Source organism: Mesocricetus auratus, unplaced genomic scaffold (assembly GCF_017639785.1).
Source record: "Mesocricetus auratus isolate SY011 unplaced genomic scaffold, BCM_Maur_2.0 Super-Scaffold_100676, whole genome shotgun sequence".
In the NCBI taxonomy this organism is placed as follows: Eukaryota; Metazoa; Chordata; class Mammalia; order Rodentia; family Cricetidae; genus Mesocricetus; species Mesocricetus auratus.
In genome coordinates this window covers 23,125,356-23,139,401 of record NW_024429266.1, presented here as the reverse complement: position 1 = coordinate 23,139,401, position 14,046 = coordinate 23,125,356, and the positions used below count along the sequence as shown (strand labels likewise).

Here is a 14,046-nt window from a genome sequence, read left to right as displayed (position 1 = left end):
TCACAGGCAAATCCTAGCACTTTAACCTAGAGATATTTTCTGTCTCTGCCTAATCTAGCCTAGCACTGCAGTGAAGGACCACACTAGACGTTGCATAATCCCCTTTGCTCTCCAATGCTCAGCTCCTGAGGGTCAGGATTCCCAGCCTGTTTGTGCTTGTCTCATCAACATTCCTGTTCATACCCTCTCAGGTCTTTTCCATTTTGGAGGCTTTCCTCTCCACTGCCAATATCAAGGATAAAACAGTCTTGCTCTTCTATTTCTCCAGCACTTGTTGCAGTGACTTGTGGAAAATGCACTCCAGTCATGCCGATTAAAAAATGAATAGTGATGAATGAATGAATGAATGAATGAATGAATGAACAAACGAGTAAGTGAATGGGTCTAAAGCAATATGCAGCTCAGAGAGACAGCATAGCATAAAGCTCCAACAGGGCATTTGATAAATACACCCAGGAACTGACTAGCGAGCAGAAGAACTCCGTAAAGATAACAAATGGCATCGCTTTTCCTGGCTAGATTGATGATACGTATTACCACGGCTATTTCTCTCCTACAACATTTTTCATTATAGGGAATATTAATGAGTTAACACGGACCCTATCTCTGTCTATCTCCTTTCTCATTTTAACAAGTAATTCTGATGTTAATTGACAAATCTCTGGGTTCATAATAACCCGACCACTATGAAAATAACAGAGTGGTAGAACTTTTAAAATTGTTTGTGAGGTGAGGGCTCCATAGCTCAGGGGTTAGAGCACTGGTCTTGTAAAATTGTTTGTGAAGAAATAATTGTTAGAAATACTTGTTAAAATATGAAAGCATACCAATGATGAATGAATGATTTCCATCTAAGATTAGGAAGGGTTTCTAGGTTCCTGGTTACAGCTTTTTTAGCCTACTCATATTTATTTAGCCACAAAAACATACAGTATACTGCTTGAGTGATCTGTGAGGACAGCAACACTAGAAACTTTTTTATCTAAAGACACCTATAACTTGCCCTTGTTGGAAATTTAAATGTAAAATAAAAGTATAACATTATGAATGTCAAGTGAACTGTACATAATTTAACATTTAATTTCAGAAACAGTATCAGTCTAGAAAGATAAATTCTAAAATAACACTATAGTTATTAGACGGCCAGATTCTAAATAGTTGTCCATGTCTTCTTTATAATCTGTTGTATTATGTGAGTTCTTACATTCATATGTGTAAAACTTTGGTTTAACTAAAAATAAGGATTTTTAAATACCAAATAAAGAATATGAACACTCAGGCATCAGAGAAAAAAAGCTGGACAGCAAGATGCTAGAAAAACATTGCAGAGGTTGGATGTGAGCTGGGCTTTGACTAAGGCACAGAATCAGGGCAGGTGACCTGTGAATGGTTGAGGACATTCACAGCTACCTACTAACATCACTACTGAGTTGACACAGCAGAGTCTCACACTGGCCCCCTACAAAATACAAGTAACCACTCAAGAAATATTGACACTGGTTTCCTGAAAACTGTCCTGCTGACCTCTGGCTTTGTTCTCAACCCTTTGGTCTTGTCTCCTACTTGTGATTGCTGGCCAAGTTTTCTTATTTGGCTTCTGGCCCTTTATTCACATCATATAGAAAACCATCCCAGACCCCAGGTCTCCTTCCTAGCACCAACTGGATAAATTCTCATCAACTCTCAGGTAGGGTAAGTTTCATTCAGACTGTGTTTATAAGGTATAAGTTGTATTTAGGAGTCAGCATTCAGAATCCAGAAGCAGGATTCCCATAGGGAAATAGAAGACAAATAGCCTTACTATTAAAAGTCTGAAAGACCAGTGTGTCAGTTTTCTGATGCTGCTGCAGCAAATGATTGCAAACCTAAGAAACAGAAACAGTACAAAATTCCTAAAATAGGTACCAGGTCTGATGTAAGCAGACTAAAATTAAGATATTAGGAAGCCCGTGTTTCTTCTGGAGGGTCTAAAGGTGACCATTTCCTTCCTTTCCTGCTCCAGAAAGTGGTTCATACTTCTTGTCTCAAGGAAGACCAACATCTTCACAGTCAACAATGCACACCACTTTCACAAAATTTGTTTCTTCCATCACTTCTCACTCTTAAAGACTTCTGTCATTAAAAGTGACCTTCTGAAGCAACCATCGTAAGGTCATCTAATTAACAATCTGAATTCTGTCTATTATCTTGTTAGTTGGGAAAAATATTTTGAGTTTTTAATGATTAGCTATTATAAAGGGAAACTAAGGTAAATAAAATACAGTTGACTCCTTATCATTACAAATCCAAGTGTTGCACCTGTGTGGTTAGTTCTGAATTGTGTCAGTGGGAGACCCATAGTTGCTTTTATAAGCTTTATTTTAATAAACGGAAATAGAATTTCTGACCTGTAAATGTAGCGAACTGCACATGAGTAAGATGCATTAAACCAACAAATTACTGGATGGATCCAGTATCCTTTGTTTTTCTTTCTTTTTTTTTAATTTCTGAAGCTCAGAAACTCTATTCACAGAATGTACTTGCCTTCGTAGCAGATGGTAGTGAATGAGACTCAACCTATCTCAATTGTTTCTCATGCTATTTCTCTCCATCTTCCTCTGACTTTCTCCCCTCCACCCAAATTAATTTCAGACAGGTCTTTGTGCTTTGGCTGACATTCAAAACTGTCACCTCCATGCACACATTAACTCCAAGGCCTCTGTCATCGCTCACATTAAAATTCTCTCGCTGGTAGTCAGCACAGCTTGATTCAGCCAGCTAAGGGGCTGGCTCTAAGCAAGATGCAGTGACAGCAGGCTTCATGTGTGACAACCCTGGTCAATTGGACACCCTCCTTAGAACCAGTTGCAGCTCTTGCTGACCCAAGTAGGAAGGTTATTCTTCTGAGTGATTCTCTCCTTTTCCCATGAGAGAGAAAGGCCAGGGGTTATCAAGCAGAGTCTGTGAATATTTTTATGGTGAATGACCACAACAGGAAGATCAATTAATAAATTCCACTGTCTAGTAGGTATGACACTCTCATTGTGAAAGAGCCATTTGTAGACTGAAAACTCACTCTTTAAATATACAGACACAGTGCTGGAATATGCTTTCAGCCATTTTAGCATCCTGACATGGGAAATAATTTTGATATTTACAGGGAAGTTCTTTCTCTGTTTGTAAGTGATAATCAGGGGGAAAAGAATGGCTTGCTAGGGGTTACACTGTTGATCACATCAAAGCTACTTTCCTTCCACCTTCCATGGCTTCTATTCCTCACATGATACCCCATTGAGACAGGCTAGATAGATAGGACAATTATGTGTGATTGGGGGAAAGCATTAAGGATAGTGAGGATTTAAACATTTAATCATTTATCCAACTTTTTAGACAGTATGTAAACCATTTTTTAAATGATACAAGCAAATGCATCTACTTCAACATTTGCAATCTCTGGTTTCCAATCCCAAGAAAATGCACATCACACCTGAAATGCCCTCCTTGTGTTCTTCCTCTTAATCTAATTTACATAATAAACATGAAAACTGTTTACATGTTTTAGAAGTCAAAATTCCATAAATGTACTCAATTTCCCATCTAGCCTTATCTTATAACACTGTGGCCCCTGCCTTCTATTGCTAATCAAAGTCCTTGACTGCTCAGCCATAAAAGCTATAGTCTTTAGTGACTTCATAAGAGACAATTTTGGAAGTTTTCTGGGAGCAGGAAACATATTTTATTTGTCATCAAAGTGGCAGTTCCTATCATGAGCAGTCCTTTACATGTTTTATAGTATCTTAAATGGAAACATCCAAGGGCTACTGATTCTTTGGACAAAAACATCTCTTTTTTAATTGACTGAAGTTTTCTTAAGTGTCTATTATAACCAAGACATCACAATGCCCTCAGGTAATGGAGTGGCAGAAAAAGACCTCAGACTTGTGCTTGGTGACAGCAGAAGTGGAAATGGGTTTTGTTCTGTCAAGATTGAGTCTAAATTTAGGATGAGACACTGGAGAACTCATACCTGCTTCCTTATAATTTGGGCTGACTTAACTATTAGAAAGACTTAAGCCTTTGTGAACATCAGATAATCCATGAAGAGGCACTATACAATCCCATCCCCAATAAAGATTTCCAGTATTGTCTCTAGATGGCTTTTAATTTAATTTATTTTATTTTAATTCTCATAAAAATGCTGCCAGAGAGAGAGAGAGAGAGAGAGAGAGAGAGAGAGAGAGAGAGAGAGAGAGAGAGAGAGAAGATTGAGAAGATTGGGGCAAAGAATAAGACACTGGAAATCAAAACTGGGAAGGAGAGAGAGAGAGAGAGAGAGAGAGAGAGAGAGAGAGAGAGAGAGAGAGAGAGAGAGAGAGAGAGAGAAATCATCAAGGTCAAGTTAAAGGACTGTGGTCCACAGTATGATCTCTTCCAGACAGTGCTGGGTTTCTACCACTCAGCACCACTATGATTATTCCTGGGCTCCCTAAGGCCATATGAAACCTGTGTGTCAGCAAGAGCCTGGCCAAACACACATGTAAGTAGTGAAAACAAGATTTAGGGGAAATTCCAGGAGAAGACCAATGAAGCAGGAGAAGATTTAGGTGGCCCCTTCCCACCAATGCAGAGAAATGCTTCTCGTTTGTGATCATAGCAGCTAGGATCTACAGTGAATCCACAGGAAAACAGCATGTGGGTGACCTCATCTGCCCCTTTAGACATCCTGGATATAACATTAATTCCAGATTTGCCTGACTGCTTTGAAAGTCAACATTTCTTGGGACAACCTAGGTGGTTTGTCCAACTCTGGCATCAATAGGGAACATACTTCTTTGGAAAGCACTAAATCCTATGACAAAAGATTAAGATTAAAAACACCTCTCACAGAGAGACAGGAAAGAGTAACTGGAAACACAAAGGCCATCTTCCAGACCACTCCTTTCTTCATCACATAATTTCTAAAAAGAAACCATCCTTTGGTGTATGAGAAATCACAGTTGTCTTACGTGGATAAAGTATAAGAGGGCAGACAAATTCATAACACTACCTATGTTTGTTCTGTCTCTCTGTCTCTCTGTCTCTCTGTCTCTCTGTATCTCTGTCTCTCTCTCTCTCTCTCTCTCTCTCTCTCTCTGTTCATCTCTTCCTGCTCTTCTTCCTTGTCATCTTCCTCTTATCCCCATCCTTTCCCCACCCTTACACCATCTTTGTTCTGAAATTCATCCAAGGTCTGCCTATAAAAAGAGTAGTTGAAATTAAATAAGACAGGTCAACAATTTGCACAAAACTACTTCTTTGGTCAGATACCAATGATGATCTCTGTGTCTATAAAGAGAGACAAACTCAAGCCTATAATGTCCACATTTCATATTTATAGGTATCACCAGAGGAACTTATCACAAGGCTTCTGATTCAATATATCTGTGAAGAGTAAAGGACTGTCCAATTGAAGCAATCTCCCTGATGATACTGGCACTGCTAACCACAGGACCACACAGACCAGCAATGTCCCACATGACCTGTGTGCTTACTACAAACATTCTAGTCTCCAGAGTCATGTCAATTGTTTTGCCACAGTCATGTTGCTTGAATAAAGGTATATATGAATTGAATATGATATGAAGCTGACATTTTACTAAATTGAGTCTAAAGGAAAAAGCTAGTCTTTTATCATCTTTCTGTTATAGCAACAGCTTTGTGCCATGTGGTTAGCCAAGATGATATAATATTTGGATAAGTAGATTATTAAAATTAAATGGTGGAGGAGAAACATACTACAAAATAGAGCAATGTTTTGTTTGTGAATATTAAAGACTCTTCCATAAGAGAGAGCCTTGCTCATTTTGGGGGAAACATACATATTGGGGTTTATTTTTGATAGTCTTTTACATAGTTCAATCAACTTCTCTGCCATAGGGACTTCCCATGATTATGATTCGGGGTCTTCATATGCCAGTAGGTTTCATTTACAAGGATGACAAGGCCAGTTAGTTCCAAATAGCTGCTTCGAACAAATACATAAGCAGCAACAACCACCAAAAAAAACCTTAAATTCATCTATTCAAAGGAAAGCCAAAGCCCCCACCCATACACCCCTACTTTTTCATAAAACAGAATTGTCCTGACAGGGCTTTCCTGTTCTTTCGAGTCAATAGTCTCAAATGGCTTAAAAATAGATGATCGCTTTACATTTATCATTTGAACAAACATGGGAAATACAGAAACAATCCTCAAGGAATTCCCGGTGTAACTTTCCCATCCCTACAGTTAGTAATGTGATTCTTAGGGAATGGCAGATTCTATAAATGAACACACTAGTCACATCTTGGCATCTGGCCTCCTGAAACACTGTGTCATTTGAGGACAATCTCACTTGGAGGACACACTCATGATTTCAGAAACTCTCCTAAAAAGCCCAGAGATCCTGGGAGCTCAGTGAAACTCTCCCTTCTGGGTGCATAGAATATGTTTGACACCACTAGGACTATATTCTATACTTACACCCCATTTCTTCTTGGTCACAGCTGTACACTTGGGAGAGATCATCTCCTGGGGACTAAGGGATAAATGAGTTTTCACAAAGGAATTATGGAGAATGACACTTGTTAGTCTCTTGTCCTGTTGGTTCAACAGAACCCTTGATTAAATAAACTTAGGGAGAGAAGAGTTTTTTCATAGTCCCATAGGATATAGTCCATCACAGGAAAAACACAGCTGCAGAGTGGTAGGGATGGGTCCAATTCATCTGGAGTCCTTAAGAGAGCAATGAATGCCTGTGTTCAGCTCGTCTTTCCTTTTGCTCTAGTCTAAGTCTCCAGCCCATGAACTCTTGCCACCCAGAATTAAGGACAGTCTTCACATCTTAATCAACCTACTCTAAATAGTCCCTCACAAGTATGCCCAGAGATTTGTTTCCATGGTAATTCTACATCTCATCGAGTTTCAAGTCCAGATTTAACTATGGCACCACTAAACTAGACAATTTGGAGATGTGTGTTGTAATTTGGGGTAGAAGACTAATTATCATTGGGGCATTGAACAATTTATGTAGTCTGCCAAGCAACCCTCAATTTCCTTATCTGTTAAGTAGAAGATTTCATGGGATTCCTAGGGACCATTCTAGCATTGGCGCTCCAAAAGGAAAAACAGTAACAATACACAATGACTTCATGGTAACCCCAGAGAAGGTGCTACTGTGTAAGTATGCAGGCTTCAGCACATGTGCACTGTGGTCTATTAGAACAGTTAAACTGGGAGAAGCAAAACCAAAGACTCATAATGGGTAGAAACTGGGATGGGAAGTCGGAAGAAAGAGGTTTGCACTCAGCAGTTACTTGCGAACCATCCCTTTATCCTCAAGCAACCAAAGACTCTATGTCTCTGCCATCCCCACACTCAGAAGCTGACAGTGAGAAGGAGACTCTTTTGCCTTTGTGCAATTTAGATTCTCCCAGGAGAGACAAGTAACAAATAAACAAAAGGGAAAGACAAACGATAATTGAAGATTGTTATAAATGTCAGCGAGGAAATAAATGAGGGATGCAACCTCCTAGGAGAAGGACTTTTCCAAGGGAAGAAAAGAAGTCAGATTCATTAGAAGACCCCAATCGAGGGGAAAGCACATGCTGTGAAGTTCCAGGGAAGTAAGATGATGGTCTAAGAAGGGCTCAGCAGACACAAGGGGGAATCACTTCAGGGTTCTAGGAAGGAACAAGATCTTAAACACCATTTAAGCCAATGCCCACAGCCTCTGTGCAGACAATGTAGAAAGGAGACAATCACTGTGAACTCCTGGGATGCCGCTCTTTGGTATTTTACAATCACTTAGAACCAACGAGGTCGTAATTTTTGTGTATGTATTTTCCTGTATTTGTTCCAGACAGTGAGTAAGGGCAGTTCTAAGAAGAAAGCTGTATTTTGGAAACAAGCCCTCTCACAGTTTGCTTGTCCCACATCCCCAAAAGAAATACTCTGTTTGTTCTCTGACCAAGACCTGAAGTCAGCCTCTTGTCCAGGACTGAAGATTCCACTGAGAAGAAATGACATCCCTAAACTAGTGTTTAGGCCTGACTCAGTGGACTCCTTGAAAAATCCACTTCTGGTCTTGCATGGAATTCCTAGTGATAAGAAGGCATCTGCCATTTCAGTTAATAAAAGAATTGGTTTTGTTTTGTTAAATGTCTTTTCATTTGAAAGCTCTGATTCATTTTCAATCCATACTGGTAAACTGTATAAGTTTTTCTGTTTTATTTTTCATGGTGTAGCTATTGGCATCTCGGCACTCTATTAATAGGTGGTTTTACCCTAAGTCTCTGGAAATACTACTATTACTATTTACCACATTATAACGTTCTGTTTCTACATTTTCTTTTATTCCATTGCTCAGTCCATTCCTGTTCTGTGGTTTCTACTTTGAAGTAGGAGAATATGCCTCAATACTAAGTGGGCTAGCATGTTATTTCAACTTCTTCACAACACTGTCAATACGTGCACACAAACACACGTGCGCACGTGCGCGCACGCGTGTGTGTGTGTGTGTAGTTTCCTGTTCTTGTGATAAATTACTAACTGCTTATGACAAAAGCAAGTTAGGAAAAGAACCATTTTCAGGGGTACAGTCCATCTTAAGGAGGAAGCCAAGGTATTGGGAGCTTGAAGCAATTTATCATGTTAAATCTGTATTGGGAAACAGAGACCAATGAATACCTGTTACGGCTCAGCCACTTTCACCACTTACACAGGCCAAGATCCCAGGTAAGGAGTTTTGCCACCCACAGCACCAGAGACACCCCATCTCCATTAATCCAATTAATACAATCAAAGGTAATCCCTAGCAAACACAGCCAGAAGCCCAGAAGCCAATCTCCAAAATCAGTTCTACAGAATCTGTCACATTGTCAATTAACACTCATCCTCCCAGTAAGCATCCTAAAGAATGTAAGCTGATATACCATTGTGCTTTTGACTGAGATCTCTCCTCTGAGAGTAAATGGCTTGGTGTTAGATGACTTCTAGAACTGCCCTAAGAAGTCTGGATCTGATTGCCCTTGGGGAACTGGGCAAGAAGGATGCAACTAATCACTTTTTCCAACTCATCCATAGTAACTGTCAGTTTTTTTCTTTTTAATGGAATTATTTTGGCAAATAAATGATTTCTTGGAAAATCACTTACTTTCACATCAGTTAAACCTCCTGTGCTGCAATAGCTGTTGCCTTTTCAATTAGCCTGTCTGTGCTTGCTTCTCTCACTCTTGAATGCTAAATCAAACTTTCTTCTTAATTAGATTATCTAGAGATTATCTAATTTTTTCATTGTTTAAACAAATAGTTACATGATAATATGGTTCTTTTTCCTACTTTATTAGTTTTTGCTTTTGTTCTCAGTACTCTGACTCTTTCTCTTTATTAGCTACATTGTTCTGTGTCCCAAGTTGTGTGGTTAGATGTTAAATTCATCTACTGCCTTTCATTCTTATTGACATATGCATTTAGTGTGATACAGTTTGTTCTGGCTATTGCTTTAATTGCACATTAAATATAATGCATATCCCATTCATCGAATTGCCAGGTCTACAGGGTTTAATACTGATTTTTATGTTTGTATTTGAATCTGTATTTTTGCAAAATCAGAGTGTTTAAATTATTACCTTTTATTTAATTTAAACTACTTTTTATGATATACTCAACTTTTTTAACATGATATAGTATGTGGTGACTTCAGAATTGTTCATAAATGTCCAATGTGCATTAGAGAAGATTTAGGAAAGAAGTTGAAGTAGCATTAACAAGGTGTAAATAAATCTTATTTGGTGTCCTTCTTGTCCATACTTGTCCTTGTTCACAGCATCTCTCTCAAGCTGAGCCTCCCTGTCTGGTGAGTGAGTGAGTGTGTGTGTGTGTGTGTGTGTGTGTGTGTGTGTGTGTGTGTGTGTGTGTGCATTTGTTGTAGTTTCTGTTAGGAAGGCAGCTGATCTTCAGGATGCTTTATCTTATCTTTGCTGGGAGTTTGGGCCTTTGCCATTATAAAGGCTTCCTTTCTGTGTTATCTCTTTTGATCTTTGTCCCAACTGATCAGTTCCAAATATCTCTAGTTCCAGCTTCATTTCTTTTATGAACATTTGGCATATTTCGTTCTTTGTGCTCAGACTTTCTGCACTCACCCAGATTATGTATCTTGTGTGCACAGGGTTGGCTTTGCTTGCTGAGCTACTTTAAAACAATAATTATGTTTTAACACACGAGTTAAGTACAATTTCAGTCATTAATACAACTGATATGACTTATTTCAAATTATCAATTATATACTGTGTTTATTGTGTTTTAATTATGACTCATATTGTGTCATATTTTCTCTCTCCATCTCCCTTTACTCTCTCCTACCTTTTTGGTTTGTTAAAGTTGGTTTTGCTTGCTTTGGACATCTTTTTTTTTGTTAGAAAGGTTCACACTCATATTCTAGTTGTTATTTCAGACTGACACCTACCTGTAATATCAGAGTCTTATTTTTGTCTTAGTTTGAGTCTTCTGCCACAGCTGCCCCTGAAGTCTCTGACTCTCTCCTGACTCTCTTTTCATCTACAATAAGTTTCAGCCCCCAACTCTGTCATCACACACTTCTAGTTTCTTCTTTTCCCAATTACTGGGAAATTAAAGTTTGTAAAGTTCCTTGTCTTTATGTTGTTGAAAGGAGTGGTTTTATGTGCTAGCCTTGTTCATGGGCATATTTTTTTCAGATGTGTGGAGATTCTAATTTAGGCTGCTGCCATTATCCCATGGACCTGGAAGCTTCTCATAGACTTTTATGAGAATTAAATGAGCTAATCTGGTGAAAATAAAGATCGCTCATTACCCTTTGGTGGAAAGACTTTAGTAATTTGTTCTCTTGCATTTAAGGGATAGCATAGTTTTCTAACTACTATGTATTAACCCTTTTTTGTGAAGTATTTTTATCCCCTTTCACTAATTATCAGGTCTTTTGTTTTGATGCATATAAATCATGTACCTTGAGGTGCAGAAAATTGAGATAGACTTGAAGGGACAGCAGCATTCTTGTGGGCTTCACTGTGGAGAGCCGAAAGGGCTGAGGCATCTGGACATGTAGAATAGAAGGCACTAAGAACAATTGCTGACTCTGGAAAGAAGGAAAAATCAGTTGTTTGATTAACCATTGCTCTGATGCTTAGCTTTGTCCCATACAGTGGGTAAAGCTATGAGTGCTGTGGTTTTCAAATACCTAAGCAGGACTCATAGGGGCTCACAGAGAGTAAAAAGACAATCACAGAGCCTGCCTGGATCTGAGCTAGGCCCATACATTAAGATTGTGTAGCTTCGTATTCTTGTGGGACATCTAACAGTGTGAGTGGGGTGGTGTCCTTGACTCATTTGCCTAGGGCTTTAAGACCTTTTTCTTCTTACTGTGTTGCCTTGTCAAGCCTTGATATGAGGGTTTGTGTCAAGTCTTATTGTAACTTGTTATGCCATTTTCAGTTGATATCCCTGGGAGACCTGTTCCTTTTTGGGGGGAGGGGGCTGAATAGGAATGGAAGGAGGGGAATCTTTGATCAGGATGTAATGAGAAAAGAATTTTAAAAAATACCAAAACTGGGTCTGCTGTTTCATACACATAATTCTAACACTTGGGAGGCTGAGGCAGGAGGATTGATTATCATAATTTGAGAGCAACCTGGGCTGCATGTGAGCTCCAGCCTAGAGTGAACTGGAGAATAAGATCCTGTCTGAAAAAGAAAAGACAACAACTTAACACTCACCAAAGTCCTTTTTGAGCAATGTTCACATTTACCTTGTTAAATTCTCTGTGACTAAGGTGTTACATTTGGCCTCTAAAGAGCAATGATCTATGATAGACAGAGAATGAGCATAGTAAAGGTTTAAAAGTCTATATGAGATGATAAGTGCCAATCTACCACTACACTCCCAACCATCCAAGAACTTTGAATTGACAACATCTCCATCATAAATATGAGAGGAAAAATAAGATTCAGAAAGACTGAATGAAACTTCTGTAATAAAGTACATGATTGAAAGATATATAACTTTGACAAAGGACAGAAAAGTACATTCTTTGGGGTTCTTTGCTCAGATCTCAAGTACACACACACACACACACACACACCTCAAATGACCCAGATAGAAATACATAGATGCATTGTTGAAGAGGAAGTTTCTTATTGCAAGAACAGTCTAACATAACTCTCAGAGCTATTAGATTTGGTAGACCCTGTCTGGTACGGGGCAGTGTCTTCATTCTCAGGTGCTGTAGAGAATCACACTCAGCTAGAGAGAATCACTCTTATCTATAGAGAAACACACTCAGATGCTCCTGTTTTGTGTGATTTCATCAGCAAGGACTCTCCCTTCCTGAAAAAAGGAGCCCTACCTTTGCACAGCTATCTTCCAGCAGGAACCCCTTCTCAGAAGAGTTGGTAACTAATACTATCTCTGGGACCTGAGAGGGAGCTTGATGGAAAGTGCAGGAAGGGGGGTGACAAGGGACAGATTGCCTGTCATCTGATCAGGAGGCTAGTGCCCTAGTTTGCTTGAAGGAACAAAGACCTGGTCTGTGGAGCTGTCCTTGGAGCCAAAAAACCCCAGCAGGGTGTGAAGTGGTCTGGGAATGACCTAAAGCCAAATCTGTTAGAGAATGAGAGGCTTAGAAATATCAGAGCCACGGGGTGGGGAAGTGGCTCTAATGGAATTAGAGGATATTCTCAGCAGGACCTGGCTCTGGAGTATCCTCTCAGTTCCCCCAGGAGGCTCTTAATAAGGAGTTAAACCCTGTACTCACAACTGAGAAGTTGGGAAAAAAAACCAACGAACAGCAGAACATTTATGAGTAAGTTTCCCACTTGCATTCAGGAGCATGGCACCCCATCTGGAGAACTAATTGAGGAGGCCTGGAGGAAAACTGTGCCACTCTCTTTACAAAGACCAGAAACTGAGTCGTTCCTGTACGGTTCCTTCTCCACCTGCTATAAACAAAGACAGAGCCCTTGGGGGAAGAAACAGAATGGAAGCCAGATTCCACCAGTGCAGGTTTATAGGTTACAGCAAACTTGAAGAAGAGACATGTAAATTATCATCAATACCAAACTTCTCTACCTTGACTACCATTTTAAGCTACGAAGATATAACATAACTTGAGCCTGGGTTCTCCTCTGTGGAGCCTGGGTTCTCCTCTGTGGAGTCTAGATCATATTATTTACTCTATAAGGAGAGCTCTGAGCACAGAGATTTACCAATGATGACTCCAGACGGGAAGACATCCAGCCACTTATCAGAAATTGGATGGGCAGTTAGGCAAGATGGCATAAGGAGAGCAGACAGGGGAGAGGAGGGAACATATAGAAAGTCCTAAAAGAATGGCGACGAGGCCTCGGGAGCTCAATCTTTGAGCTTGAAGCCTTAGAGTCAGAATTTGAGGTTAGATCTGATAGCAACTGTGGTAGTAATAATTACCATTAGTTAAGAGCATGCTACAGACAAATCATCTTTCTATGATTTTATGTTTATCCCATCCAATACTTGAGATAACATTCGTGGACAAGTATTATGGTCTCATTTTAGAGATGAGAAAATTAAGACAATGGCAGGGGATGGAGTTCAGTTGGCACGGTGCTTATGTACCATATATGAAGCTCTGAGTTCAATTCTCTGCCTCACATAAACTCAGTATGTCTGTAATCCTAGAATCTAGAAGGTAGTTGTATGAAGACTAGATACATGAATGATGCCTCAAAAAAATTAGAAAGAAGGGAGTGGGGAGAGTTAGAGAGAGATTAGATTTCTCACTGAAGTTCACGCTGATAGGAAATTAAGGATCTGAGCTATAGAAGTCAACTTAAGCGAGGTATAAGAAAAACCAACTAGTGCGTGCATGCATGTGTTCATAGCATGACAGATACAGAGTTGTACATGTCGACATGAAGAAAGGGTAGGCTGAGGAAAGAAAGCAGAAGCTTATGAAAGAAAGGAGGAACTGCTTAGAGACCCAGGTGACCATCTCAGCAAGGAATGGTGGGGTCAGGGCACAGGCAGCCGAGAGGAGAA

The 14,046-nt window shown here is 39.6% G+C and overlaps 1 long non-coding RNA gene across 2 annotated transcripts in view; it reads right to left on the bottom strand.

The window, feature by feature from the left end:
• LOC121136859 overlaps positions 1 to 12,450 on the bottom strand; it is an 84,683-nt gene extending 72,233 nt beyond the window's left edge. For both annotated transcript variants that reach the window (XR_005874022.1, XR_005874023.1), the window contains exons 1-2: positions 12,377 to 12,450; positions 10,982 to 11,110 (exon numbers count right to left, since the gene is read on the bottom strand). This is a non-coding gene — a long non-coding RNA (uncharacterized LOC121136859). The remainder of the gene's footprint in view (positions 1 to 10,981; positions 11,111 to 12,376) is intronic.
• Positions 12,451 to 14,046: the final 1,596 nt, after the last annotated feature.